The sequence below is a fragment of the Eptatretus burgeri genome, chromosome 6 (genome assembly GCF_056783735.1).
Source record: "Eptatretus burgeri isolate ZD-2024b chromosome 6, Ebu_testis_v1, whole genome shotgun sequence".
NCBI lineage: Eukaryota > Metazoa > Chordata > Myxini > Myxiniformes > Myxinidae > Eptatretus > Eptatretus burgeri.
The window spans coordinates 103,410,478-103,424,069 of NC_140966.1; the positions used below are offsets into that span (position 1 = coordinate 103,410,478).

The 13,592-nt window shown below is 47.3% G+C and overlaps 1 protein-coding gene across 5 annotated transcripts in view; it reads right to left on the reverse strand.

Annotated features, from left to right (window-relative positions):
- LOC147025500 (uncharacterized) overlaps positions 1-13,592 on the reverse strand; it is a 186,633-nt gene that overhangs the window by 58,601 nt on the left and 114,440 nt on the right. The window lies entirely within an intron of this gene.

Here is a 13,592-nt window from a genome sequence, read left to right on the forward strand (position 1 = left end):
CTTTTTGTGTAAATTGCATTGTGTCTTTTCTGTGTGCATTTGGTGGAATCGAATATGTGTGCTTCCCGTGTGCCGCGAATAAATGTGCTTTTGTGTTGAACTGTTTCCCGCTTCGCTTCGTCATTTCTCCCATTGAATCCTCATCTTGCTTCACGTAAAGGGTTGGTAGTGGGCTGAATACGCCCGATAATTAATCGAACCGTCGAGGTCGACGATAACACCGCTCGGTTATTCTGATAGTACGGAACGGGTCGCTTAAGTGGCCCGTGTCCGAAGTCGACCTGCGGCGAGGTGCGATCGCCCGGTCTACCCTCCGCGTGGGTACTTAGGTAGGTCGAATTTGGTGAGCAACCCTATCCCACGCGGGGGCTGATTGGCTCGATCGCGGTGAGACCAAAAGGTCCACCCGTGACTGGTTCCCGGCGTTAGTCCGAGAGGGTCACGACTGGATTGTCCGTCCGGTGGGCGACGTGCCGCGATTCGAGTTACGTGGCCGTCAGCACGCCGGCGGGCGCGAATCCGCAACAATATATATATATATATATATATATATATATATATATATATATATATATATATATATATATATATATATATATATATATATATATGTATATATATATATATATACATGTATATATATATATACGTATATATATATATATATACATATATATATATATATACATATATATATATATATATACATATATATATATATACATATATATATATATATATATATATATATATATATATATATATATATATATATATATATATATATACATATATATATATATATATATATATATATATATATATATATATATATATATATATATATATATATATATATATATATATATATATATATATATATATATATATATATATATATATATATATATATATATATATATATATATATATATATACATATATATATATATATATATATATATATATATATATATATATATATATATACATATATATGTATATCAAACTACATACAGAAAGCATGTCCAACAATTAATTTCTTATGTGGAAAATGTTCAAGTGTTTGATCCAGAATGGAGGTCTGCAACACTAAACAACAAGGTATTTAGAGTATTTATCTGTGCATGTTACAGTCATCATTCATCTGTTTAAATATAGTCTTTATAAAGAGGTCACAATGTGTGCAGGAAATTAGGCTGTTTAAAACGGTTCAGAAACAGACGCACAGACAGGTGCTTTACCTGAGCTGTCTCAATGTTCGCTTTCATAAAAATGATATATATATATATATATTATATATATATATATATATATATATATATATATATATATATATATATATATTGTTGTGGTTACCAGATTCGCAAACCACCATTCAGGTCCCTTAGGTGAGGTATCTCGGTAAGTGCATGTGTAGTTAGGCCCAAACCCGTTGTCTAGTGGGAATACATGTCATTTATGCGAGCTGCGACTCTTCAGGATAGCCGTTTTTCTTTTACTATCTTTATTTTGGACCAACCGCCATGATCACAACCACAACATCAACCACCGACCACAACCACCGCTTCACCACAACCGCCACGACCTTCACGCACACCTCACAACCGTAGCATCGCCACCGTTCTTGCCCCGCTGTGGGTACCGGTGTTGGACTCATGCAGAACGCGCGTCGAACAGCGTGTACAAAATCACGGATTTTGTGCTTCAAAAACGGATCAAAAACGACACACGCCCACTTTTTGCCGTCCAATCGGTGAGCGAGGGGCGATTTGGCCCCGCCTCCAGAACGATCGATATATGCAAATTTGTGGATCAAAAAGCCTTCACGCCCACTTTTTCTCGGGCCAATGGGGAGCGAGGTGAAAGGTCAAAGGGAGGGGGTCAAAGGAGAAGTGACGGGGGGATAAAAGGACGGTGTTCGTCAGTCAGAAGAGAGTCGCAAACGAGAACGAAAGAAGTCTGGAGCCCGAAGCCTGCAGTGGCTGGAGAAGCTGAAGAGAGTCGGACGAGGGGGTGCTCGCGTCGGTGCCAGGAGCTGCACGCCCGAGGGAGGCCGGCAGCGCGACCTGGCCGAGGTGGAGACGCACACCAGGGATAATAAAGATCCTCTATACCCCGAGCATCAGCAACCCCCTCCTGTTTCCCCCCGCGCTGAGATAGTGCGACCAAGGGGGCCCCGTTCCCACCCCCTGCCAGGCACTGTCCACGAGGCCCGCGGGTTGCGGGGCCATCGCCGCTCCGCGTCTCATCACCAGACGGGTAGGCCCGACCCGGTCTCGGCCTCAGACCTGCCCCATTCTTGAGGGTATTTCTTTTCCTTGGTTTTGGGTATGTGTTGTCGGCGCCGTCTGTGAAGTAGAATTGTGTAAGTGTTGCCGTGTGCTCGGTAGTCGGTATTAGCTCTGCACTGTGTTTTCACTTTTATGTTTGCTTTTTGTGTAAATGGAATTGTGTTTTCTTTTTTGTGTGCATTTGGTGGAATTGTATTTGTGTGCTTTCCGTTCGTCGCGAATAAATGTGCTTTATTGTTGAACTGTTCTCCCGCTTCGCTTCGTCTTTTCCTCCATTGAATCCCCATCTTGCTTCACGTAAAGGGTTGGTAGTGGGCTGAATACGCCCGATAATTAATCGAACCGTCGAGGTCGACGATAACACCGCTCGGTTATTCTGATAGTACGGAACGGGTCGCTTAAGTGGCCCGTGTCCGAAGTCGACCTGCGGCGAGGTGCGATCGCCCGGTCTACCCTCCGCGTGGGTACTTAGGTAGTTCGAATTTGGCGAGCAACCCTATCCCACGCGGGGGCTGATTGGCTCGATCGCGGTGAGACCGAAAGGTCCACCCGTGACTGGTTCCCGGCGTTAGTCCGAGAGGGTCACGACATGGATTGTCCGTCCGGTGGGCGACGTGCCGCGATTCGAGTTACGTGGCCGTCGCACGCCGGCGGGCGCGAAATCCGCAACACTGGTGTCAGGTCGTGCGATACAAATTCATCGCCCTCCTCGCGGCACTGGTATCGGAGAACAGGAAAACGGGCTCTCCTGTCTCCGGCTAAATTTACGGGAATCGGTCCAGGGGTGAGAGAAGCGACCCCCGATTCCCTCCAAATTACGAGCGAGCAAATTAACCCTTCACGAGAAGCAAGATGGCGTCTCAAGGCGAGCGGGAGCCGGGGGTATTAGAAATGTATATGTGTAATAATGTAGAGTCCATGGTCCAGGATGGAATCCCCGAGCAGGAAATGTTGATTGTGCAGGAACACGGACTCGCCCAACTGAACCCAGGGCCCGAGGTGGGTGCGGCAGCGGCCGCGGTGTATGACACCTCCCCCCCCCTCTCCACCAAGACCCTTCCCCAACCCTTGCCGAAACGGCTCAGCTGAGTGCATCCAACATGGCCCAGCTATGCGCCATGCTGGCGGCAATGAACAAACAAATGAATGAAGTGAAAACGACGATGGATACAAATACAAATGAAATGAAAAACGAAATGAAAGACATGAACAAGCAAATGAATGAAGTGAAAACGACGATGGATGCGAATACACAGCAAATGAGAAAAGAAATGAAAGATCTACGGGGTGAGACTCAGAACATGGGCCGATGCCTGCAGGCGGGCATGAAGGCCGTGACCAGGGAGCTGGGAATGGCGACTCCACGTGTGGGAGCAAACGAGCTGGGTGGGGGTGCAACGGCTGACAGGCCCGCGGTGGAGGCGGGTGAAAAAATAATTCGTGGAACGTGTTGGGCGAGGGTCGTGACGATGACCGAAAGGGAAAAATTAAATGGGGAGACCAAAACGTGTGAGACGAGACACGAGGTGACGACAACAGAAATAATAGTTGAGACAAGGGAGGTAAAGGGTGAAGAGTTGGCAGTGACGGTAGCCGGGAAGGGAACCATAGAGGAGAGACTACACGAGGAAGACGGGGTAAGTGACGCACACACACACACACAGAGGTAGCGGAGAGAAAATTGGGGGGTGAGCTCGCGGAGCGTGCAGGGACCCGGTGCGAGCACCTGGATGGCCTCCTCCAGGAACGAGGGGAGGGAGTATGCCCCCTTAAGGCGAGTCACGACCAGGTGAGTTCGGTCGTGTTTTGCGAGGTTGAGGGGACGGGTGCTGTGGACGGGTGCACGGAGAGCTTGGGGGGTATAGAGGCCCCGGAGACCCTTGTGGGGACACGAATCCCCAGTATGGTTGTCCCTGTGTGTGTGGTGCAAGGTGTGAGTGCGTCCCCGTGTGTGGAAGCGACCCCGTGTGTGATTGGTGTGGTGGCGATGGTGCCGGAGTACGTGCTTCCCAGCACGCCGTGTGTGGATGAGGCACCGTGTGTGGAAGAGGCCGTGTGTGTGAGTGAAACGGCCAGTGTGGATGAGGCACCGCGGGTTAGTGCCCCCGCGTGTGTGGATGAGGCACGGTGTGTGGATGAGGCACAGCGGTTGAGTGCCCTCGCGTGTGTGGGTGAGGCACCGCGGGTGAGTGCCCCCGCGCGAGTGAATGGAGCACCACGTGTGAGTAGTATGGTTTGTGTGAGTAGTGAGGCACGCGTGAGTGAACGGCCGTGTGCAAGGTCGCTGTGTGCCAGGGAGACCGTGTGTGTGAGAGAGCGGTATGTAAGGGAGATGTCGGTCGGCATGCGGGAGCACGCAGCCGCGTCTCCCGGTGTGAATGTGATGGAGTGGACTGTGTGCGTCGTGACACGCAGGTGTGCGTGGGTTGAATGGCGACGACGAAGGCGACATGAGAGGAGAGAAAGCCGAGTAGCGGCTGTAGCTATTTCGTGGACCGTGCCGGGTTCGCCCAGCAGTGAGCACGCGGTTCGTGCTGTGCAACGCACGAGACCACCACGTGCTCGCTTGCGAGAGTGAAGTCCCGGTCCGGAAACGCACGCGGTGGATTTGCCGATCCCGCGGACGGACAAAGTTAGGCAGGTAAATGGATTTGGACCGGACGGGTTCTCCACGCGATCGTGTGTGTTCAGCTCCAACGGGCAAAGCACATGTGTTCGCGTGGGGAACCCCTCGAGACGTGTGGCTTGTGTTTTTTTTTATGCGCACGGTGACGCCATGGCTGCACGTGGGGTTGGAATCCGGCAGGAGGGGTATCTCTGCCGGATGGTCCCGTCCAAGGAGGGACGAGGAACACGTGCAGCTGCATGACGTCACGGGCAGTTGCAAAGTGCAAAGAGCGCGAGTTGCCGCGCTGGCGCTGCGCATGTAAAGAAAAAAAAAAAGAACAAGCCTCACTTTCGGGTACACAGGATTCCTGGGCAAGGGGTGGAAGACCCCCTTGACCTGGGCACAGGATGAAAACTAGTTAGGGGGAAGGGTTAGCTTAGTTAGACCGACTTCATGGGGCAGGGGTAAGTCCTCATGGAGTCCGTGGAATGGATTAGTTAGAGGGATTGTAGCCAGATTTAGGTTGGGAAAGTGATTTATGGGATTACATTTGAGACAGTGACAGGCAGTGAATGTGTAGAGGGGACGTAGTTTAGCTACGTAGTGTTAAATGGAACGTGCTATAGTTTAAGGGACGACGTGGGAGCACGAGTTAGTTAGGGGATGTAGTTAGAAGGATGGCAGAGTTCAGTGGTGAGTGTGTGGAAGAGTTGGTGAGTGAAGTGGAAGCATGTGCTTGGTGAGTCGTGAGGTGGAGACATGAGTGAGTGAGGCCAGCGGGTCTGTGTGTGTGGAGCGAATGGGGAATGCATGGTGCGATGAGTGATTGGGGGGAGGAGTGACTCCCGCCCAAGGGACCCCGGGGTCAGAGTAAAGTGAGTTAGCTGGGTTAGTCAAATTGAAAAATGGAGGTCGTTTTGTTGTTGGTGGGAAAGTAGGCTCGAGACCCATTTGGAGGGGTGCAGGAGCCCTGTTGACGGGCTTGGGAGCGTGGCTGCGAAAGGTGAGTATCGCTGAGTGGGTACCCCGGGCACCAGGCTAGTCGGCCGTGGTAGGCCATGGGCCCATGGGGGGCCGGGATAGAGTAGTGGGCACGGGTGCGCCTGCTTGGTGCGGGGGCCCGGGGCGCCATTAGCCGCGTGGGCAGTGTTGTGGGCACGGGTGACCCTTGGAAAGGGGCCCGGGAGGCCGGCCTGCCACGTGTGCGTTTCAGGGGAGGTGCCATGGGGGGCACTCCCCGGTGTTTGGGAGCTGGTAGGCTCGGAGGCAGTGTAGTGCCCGGGGGTGCCATAGCGGGAGATTCGGCAGAGGGTCGTGCCTGCCAAAGGGAGCCACGTGTCCCAGCCAGGAGACCGTGTGAGGGCACGGAGAGAAAATTGGGGGGCGAGGCCCGAAATTGTAAGGACACCAACACAGGCGACGGGAATCTGGGTTGTTAGAACCAATAGTTTAAGCGAGAGGCGCTTGTTGAAAGCCCCGGGGTAGTTTAACAGTTAAATGGTTAGGATAGATTAGGAGATGTACCCCTCCGCACCATCCATCCCCTCGCTGTCGTTGTGGGCCGCTGGACCCACTTGGTGTTAAGATCGCCGAAATCTGGGGAGGCCATTCTGAGGCTTCGTTGGGCCTCGACACAGGACGTTAGCTCTCCCTTATTCCCCTCCGGGAAGGGAACGTAGGGGTTGGGAGTAGGCTAGGTGACAGAATAGGTTAGCCGAACAAGGACGATAAAGGGGGTTAGGGGACGATTTATAGTGGGGAAGTAAAAATAAAAACAACAAAAAAAATAAGTTGGGGCTAAATTGGGGTTTGACAAATTAAGGGAGTGGGTATGTACAGTGACAGGCAAAGGCGATAGGTTGGGAGGGAGACAGGTAGGTAGGTCCGAGCCCGCCTTCCAAGTGGCCAGCACCACCGCACTCCCTCCACCAACCTCCACTGAACGGCAAAAGCTGGCCAACTTCATCGGCTGGCCGTGTTTTTCTTCAAGGCGGAGGCCGGCCAACTTCATCGGCAGCTGTTGTTTTGCTGCAAGGCCTGTGCCATCGGCTGGCCGTGTTTTGCTTCAAGGCCTGTGCCGGCCACTTCGTCTGCAGCTGCTGTGCTGCAAGGCCTGTGCCGGCCAGTTCATCTGCCCGCTATGTTTGCCTGCAGCGGCCTTCTTCTGCGGGCTGTGTTTGCCTGCTCACCTTTGCCATGCCATGCCCACTGCCCACGTTCACCAGCCCCGTTCAATTTTTGCTTTGCCCCCCCCTGTTCATTTCCATGTGCGCCAGGATCCGCAAGGCAGCAGTTTGCAAGCTGCAAGAACTGCCCTGTTGGCAGCTACAACACGGGCCTGCAGTGGCAGCCCGTGCACCGTGTTTTGCGTCCATCCATTCATCCATTCATTCGTTGTGCTCATTGCGTGTGCCACTTGAGCTGGCACGGAGACTGCGTTGTGCGGCCGATGCACCGTTGTGGTTCGCTGAGTTCAGTTCAAAAGGGAAGGCCTTGGACTGCGTGTGAGCAGCCAGCCACGTTCCCTGTCACCTGCATTGTTTGAGCCAGAGACTGCATGTGGGCAGCCTGGCTCCCTGCTAACTGCTTTCTTTTGCAGAGTTCAGTGATCCTGGGCCATGGTTTAGTGTAAGATTTGTAAGTTAAGGTTAAGATGTACTGTAAATATGAGTGCGCCCCCGGCATGTTTGTCTTAGCGCCGGCAATTTTATTTAAGTCGTCCGTGTGAGTGAGTTTGTTTAGGTAGTTACGCAGCCCTCAGGTTATTTATTTTGGGGACACGAATACCATGAATGTCGCACTCAGGGATCCGTAGGTAAAGTGTACTAGGGGAAAACTACACATGATGGCACACGAAAATTTGACGACTCGGGACGAGTCTGTAAAAAGGGAAGGGGGTAGTGTTGTGGTTACCAGATTCGCAAACCACCATTCAGGTCCCTTAGGTGAGGTATCTCGGTAAGTGCATGTGTAGTTAGGCCCAAACCCGTTGTCTAGTGGGAATACATGTCATTTATGCGAGCTGCGACTCTTCAGGATAGCCGTTTTTCTTTTACTATCTTTATTTTGGACCAACCGCCATGATCACAACCACAACATCAACCACCGACCACAACCACCGCTTCACCACAACCGCCACGACCTTCACGCACGCCTCACAACCGTAGCATCGCCACCGTTCTTGCCCCGCTGTGGGTACCGGTGTTGGACTCATGCAGAACGCGCGTCGAACAGCGTGTACAAAATCACGGATTTTGTGCTTCAAAAACGGATCAAAAACGACACACGCCCACTTTTTGCCGTCCAATCGGTGAGCGAGGGGCGATTTGGCCCCGCCTCCAGAACGATCGATATATGCAAATTTGTGGATCAAAAAGCCTTCACGCCCACTTTTTCTCGGGCCAATGGGGAGCGAGGTGAAAGGTCAAAGGGAGGGGCTCAAAGGCGAAGTGACGGGGGGATAAAAGGACGGTGTTCGTCAGTCAGAAGAGAGTCGCAAACGAGAACGAAAGAAGTCTGGAGCCCGAAGCCTGCAGTGGCTGGAGAAGCTGAAGAGAGTCGGACGAGGGGGTGCTCGCGTCGGTGCCAGGAGCTGCACGCCCGAGGGAGGCCGGCAGCGCGACCTGGCCGAGGTGGAGACGCACACCAGGGATAATAAAGATCCTCTATACCCCGAGCATCAGCAACCCCCTCCTGTTTCCCCCCGCGCTGAGATAGTGCGACCAAGGGGGCCCCGTTCCCACCCCCTGCCAGGCACTGTCCACGAGGCCCGCGGGTTGCGGGGCCATCGCCGCTCCGCGTCTCATCACCAGACGGGTAGGCCCGACCCGGTCTCGGCCTCAGGCCTGCCCCATTCTTGAGGGTATTTCTTTTCCTTGGTTTTGGGTATGTGTTGTCGGCGCCGTCTGTGAAGTAGAATTGTGTAAGTGTTGCCGTGTGCTCGGTAGTCGGTATTAGCTCTGCACTGTGTTTTCACTTTTATGTTTGCTTTTTGTGTAAATGGAATTGTGTTTTCTTTTTTTGTGTGCATTTGGTGGAATTGTATTTGTGTGCTTTCCGTTCGTCGCGAATAAATGTGCTTTATTGTTGAACTGTTCTCCCGCTTCGCTTCGTCTTTTCCTCCATTGAATCCCCATCTTGCTTCACGTAAAGGGTTGGTAGTGGGCTGAATACGCCCGATAATTAATCGAACCGTCGAGGTCGACGATAACACCGCTCGGTTATTCTGATAGTACGGAACGGGTCGCTTAAGTGGCCCGTGTCCGAAGTCGACCTGCGGCGAGGTGCGATCGCCCGGTCTACCCTCCGCGTGGGTACTTAGGTAGTTCGAATTTGGCGAGCAACCCTATCCCACGCGGGGGCTGATTGGCTCGATCGCGGTGAGACCGAAAGGTCCACCCGTGACTGGTTCCCGGCGTTAGTCCGAGAGGGTCACGACTGGATTGTCCGTCCGGTGGGCGACGTGCCGCGATTCGAGTTCCGTGGCCGTTCGCACGCCGGCGGGCGCGAATCCGCAACAATATATATATATACACACATTGTTTGGAAATTTGTAGCCAGATATAGAAAAGAATACTATATTGGTGATTATTTAGTTCAAATTGTTGCAAAATAACCATGTAGAAACATAAAGTTTAATTTGACTCACCATCCCTGGCACATTGATTGAGTTTCTTCATAAAACAAAAAAACAACCAACAAAAAAGTAAAAATCGCCATCGTAGGTTAATAGATCTGCATTCACTCACGTAAGGTGCAGTATGAGCTGAACCTCAAGGACAGTTTCCCGCCAAAAACTTCATGCACAACGATCTTGCACTCTATCCTTACAAGAAAGGCAACATGTGCATGCATGGTTCATCATCTCATGAAATAATATTTCAATCCTGAACTGGATCATCCCATGTAATTTGTGAAAAACGAGTAAGGGTTGCTCAGCTGGCTTGTTCGTCAATACTTTAGTTCTTCAAAAAGAATCACATCCCATCGCTGCACGTATGATGCAACTATGCATAAAAATGCATGCCCAGTTCAGTTTTCCATTCACAAAATTGGCGATAACATATATTAAATCGATATATTTTCTCGAATACCCTTCGACTGCATCTCTGAGTTACTCATTCCTCAAATATCAATATCCCAACTTGATTCGTCAGTATTGAAAGCTGGGTCAAATGGAAAAGCCAAATGTCTAGATTGGTGGCGTTATTTTTAAAATGAGTCAAAAACACATGATCCGGCAATTTGATTATAAAATGCAGTTTGCTTATCAATGGAAAGGGACTTCCCAGTGTAAAAGTGTCATCAATGTTCGAGTGTTTACTATACGCTTTCGGTGGGAAATATTTTAAATGTGTAAAGCCAATGTTACCCACATGTAAACAATATCATGATGATTTGTCTTATTGATTTGGACGTTTAGAATGGTATTTTTCATATTAATATATTGCAGAATTTCCCCTTTTGGGAAACACTCTTGCGATACAAACACTGATCAGGAAGTACGTGGCTGATGTGAAGGCTCATTTACATAAATTTATTTCTTGATGTTTTTATCAAAGCCATGAACTGAAATTTTCCTTTGTCATTTTGAATATTTTTTAAACCTTGTAAGATTTTCCACTTCTGTTTTTGGCCAAAGACGATGTATTTTCTTTCATTTCATAATAATGAATTAATATATAATGTATTATATAATCATGCTTTAACACAAATTTGATTTACTATACTCGTAATTTATCGATTTTTTATTTATTGTTTATTGTATTTACAATATCATGTATTTACACAGATTTGGTTGTACTATTTAATGTATTGCAATATAATGTCTGCTTCTTTGTGTAATTTTTATTTTCTATATTTCCTTTATGTACATAATTTTTATTTGCTATAATGAGGCATTTACATAATTTTATTTACTACACCATGTATTTGTATGGTTTTTATTGACTATAATACTATATCATATATTTGCAACATTTTGATTAACAATAACATTATTTACTATATCATGTATTTGCACTTTTTATTTACTGTATCATGATTTACTCTATCATGCAGTACATAATTGTTATTTGTGAAATGACTTATTTACACGATTTGATTTACTGTAACATGATTTACGATACCAATTATTTGCAGAATTTTTTTATTTACTATATTATGGAATTTTTTTTTATGTTGAAGGCTTCAGTCACAGATGAAATAGTCCTCATCGATGCCAAGCCTTAAATAAAAGAACTGCATAAATAGAAAAGTAAGGAAAGCGAGAATAGTCCAAGAGTAAAATATACATGATTGAGTTAATTCTTCCAACATTATTTCCGATATCAAGTCATGTATTTACACATTTTTATTTACAATACCATAATTTACTATATCATGTAATTACACAATTTTGGTTGACGATATCATGCATTCACACAATATTTACTGTCATGATTTTCTCTATCATGATGAAGTAATTTATGACATCATGAAAATATTTATACAATTTTAATTTAAAATATTATGATTTTTCTCTGTCAAGTATTTATACCATATTTCTTTAGTATTTCATGTATTTACGACGTCATGTATATGTACCATTTTGACACACGATACGATGATTTCCTCCACCATGTATTTCCACCATTTTCATTCACAAGATATATAATGCATTTACCATATCATGTATTAATACCTTTTTTTATTTATTATATAATTTCCTTTCCATATCACGTATTTACTTCATTGTTGGCGGGCCCGTAGGTGCGTGCCCATAGGTGCGTTCCAGTATGTGCAGCTTCGTTCCTTCGCTCTCGTAAACGACGACTGGATTGGGGCATTGTTTCAAATAGATCAGACCAACCGTATCATAAATGGCCATAACTTGGGAAACACCTGGGAAACACTCAGGTCCCCAGCGTCAATTGTGACGTCATATCAAACGAAGAAGAAGAAGAATTGTGACGCCCCCTCTCTCTCGCCCCCCTCTCTTGCCCCCCTCTCTTTCCCCCCTCCTCTCTCGCCCCCACTCTCGCGTCCCCCTCTCTCGCCCCTCCTCTCTTCTCCTCTCTTGAATAATTGAGACGCCCCTCTCTCTCACTCCCCTCTCTCGCCCCTCCTCTCTCCCCATCTCTTGAATTGTGACGCCCCCTCTCTCTCACCCCCTCTCTCCCTCCCCTCTCTCACCCCCTCTCTTGCCCCCCCCTCTCGCCCCTCTCTCCGCCTCCTCTCTCGCTTCTCTCTCTGTAAATTTATTCACAAATCTCTACCAAGCACAACAATTAATTCAAACCCTGGGAAAAAAACAGCTTTCAAACCCTTGGGAAACAGCTATTTCCCTTGGGAAAATTCCAACCTGGGGATTAATTAATAATTTTCACAATTAATTCAAACCTTGGGAAAAAACAGCTTTCAAACCTTAGGAAACACTTGGGAAACAGCTGAAACGGATGAAGAACGATATCAAACCTTGAAAAGGCACATACTCAGGTCCCCAGTGTCGATTGTGACGTCATACCAAACGAAGAAGAAGAAGAATTGTAACGTCAATCGTGCAAAAATAAATAAATAAACATTAATTGTGACGTCATTCGTGACGTCATAGCACCGTGTCTTGTCATTGGTCGACAGATAAATGGCCGTAACTTGGGAACCGATCGTCCGATTGATATCAAACCTCGAAAAGGCACATCCGCGGGGGCCCGGCAATATTCCTGGCAAGTTTCAATCCGATCGGACCGGCGGTCGTCGAGAAACTGCGGTCGCATATACACACACACACACACACACACACACACACACACACACACACACACACACACACACACACACACACACACACACACACACATTGCTGGAATTATAGATAGATAATGTATTTACACCATTTTAAATATACTACGATATGTATTTACATCATTGTTGATTTCCGATATCATGTATTCACACCATTTTGATTTACTACATCATGGGATCCATGTTTTTTTTCGATATTTAAATTTGAAATAAACTTTTTACTCTTTATATAAAGTATAACAAATGAATTGGATGATTAAAAATCTTGCTTTATGCTATTTCTTGCATTGTTTAATAACATACCGAAGGACATCAGGTAAAAAATGTTTCTGGTCTAATGAACGTATTCAGTGATCGGTTATCATTTACAATGTTTTGTACAACCTGTCATATAACTGCATTTCCTGTGTATATGAAATTCAACAATTTACCGATAATTGCACAGCTACCCACTCTGTTTGGTGGAATCTTCCAGCTCCAAATAAAGTAAAATAAAAGTAAAGTTATTCACTCTCCTTTTTAGCTGACCATCAAGTGAGATTGTACCTGAAAATCAGTTTGTGAGCTTGCAAGATCTTACTACATTCCGGTAAGTCACTTTTATGTACTTGGAAACCCCACTTCAGTACTTGGAAGACCCACTGCAGTAATTTGCAATCCCACTGCAGCACTTAGCAATTCAACTGCAACACTTGATACTCCTGTTGCAGTACTTGGAATTACCACTGCAGTATGTACTTGGAAATTCCACTGCAGCACTGGGAAATTCCACTGCAGCACTGGGAAATCCCACTGCAGCACTGGTAATTCTCCATCATTCAGGCCATACACGTGCATGAAAAGACTTTGCACCCAAAATAATCTGGGGGCTATATATTGCAAGAACTAAAATCCGTTTTTTTGCCATC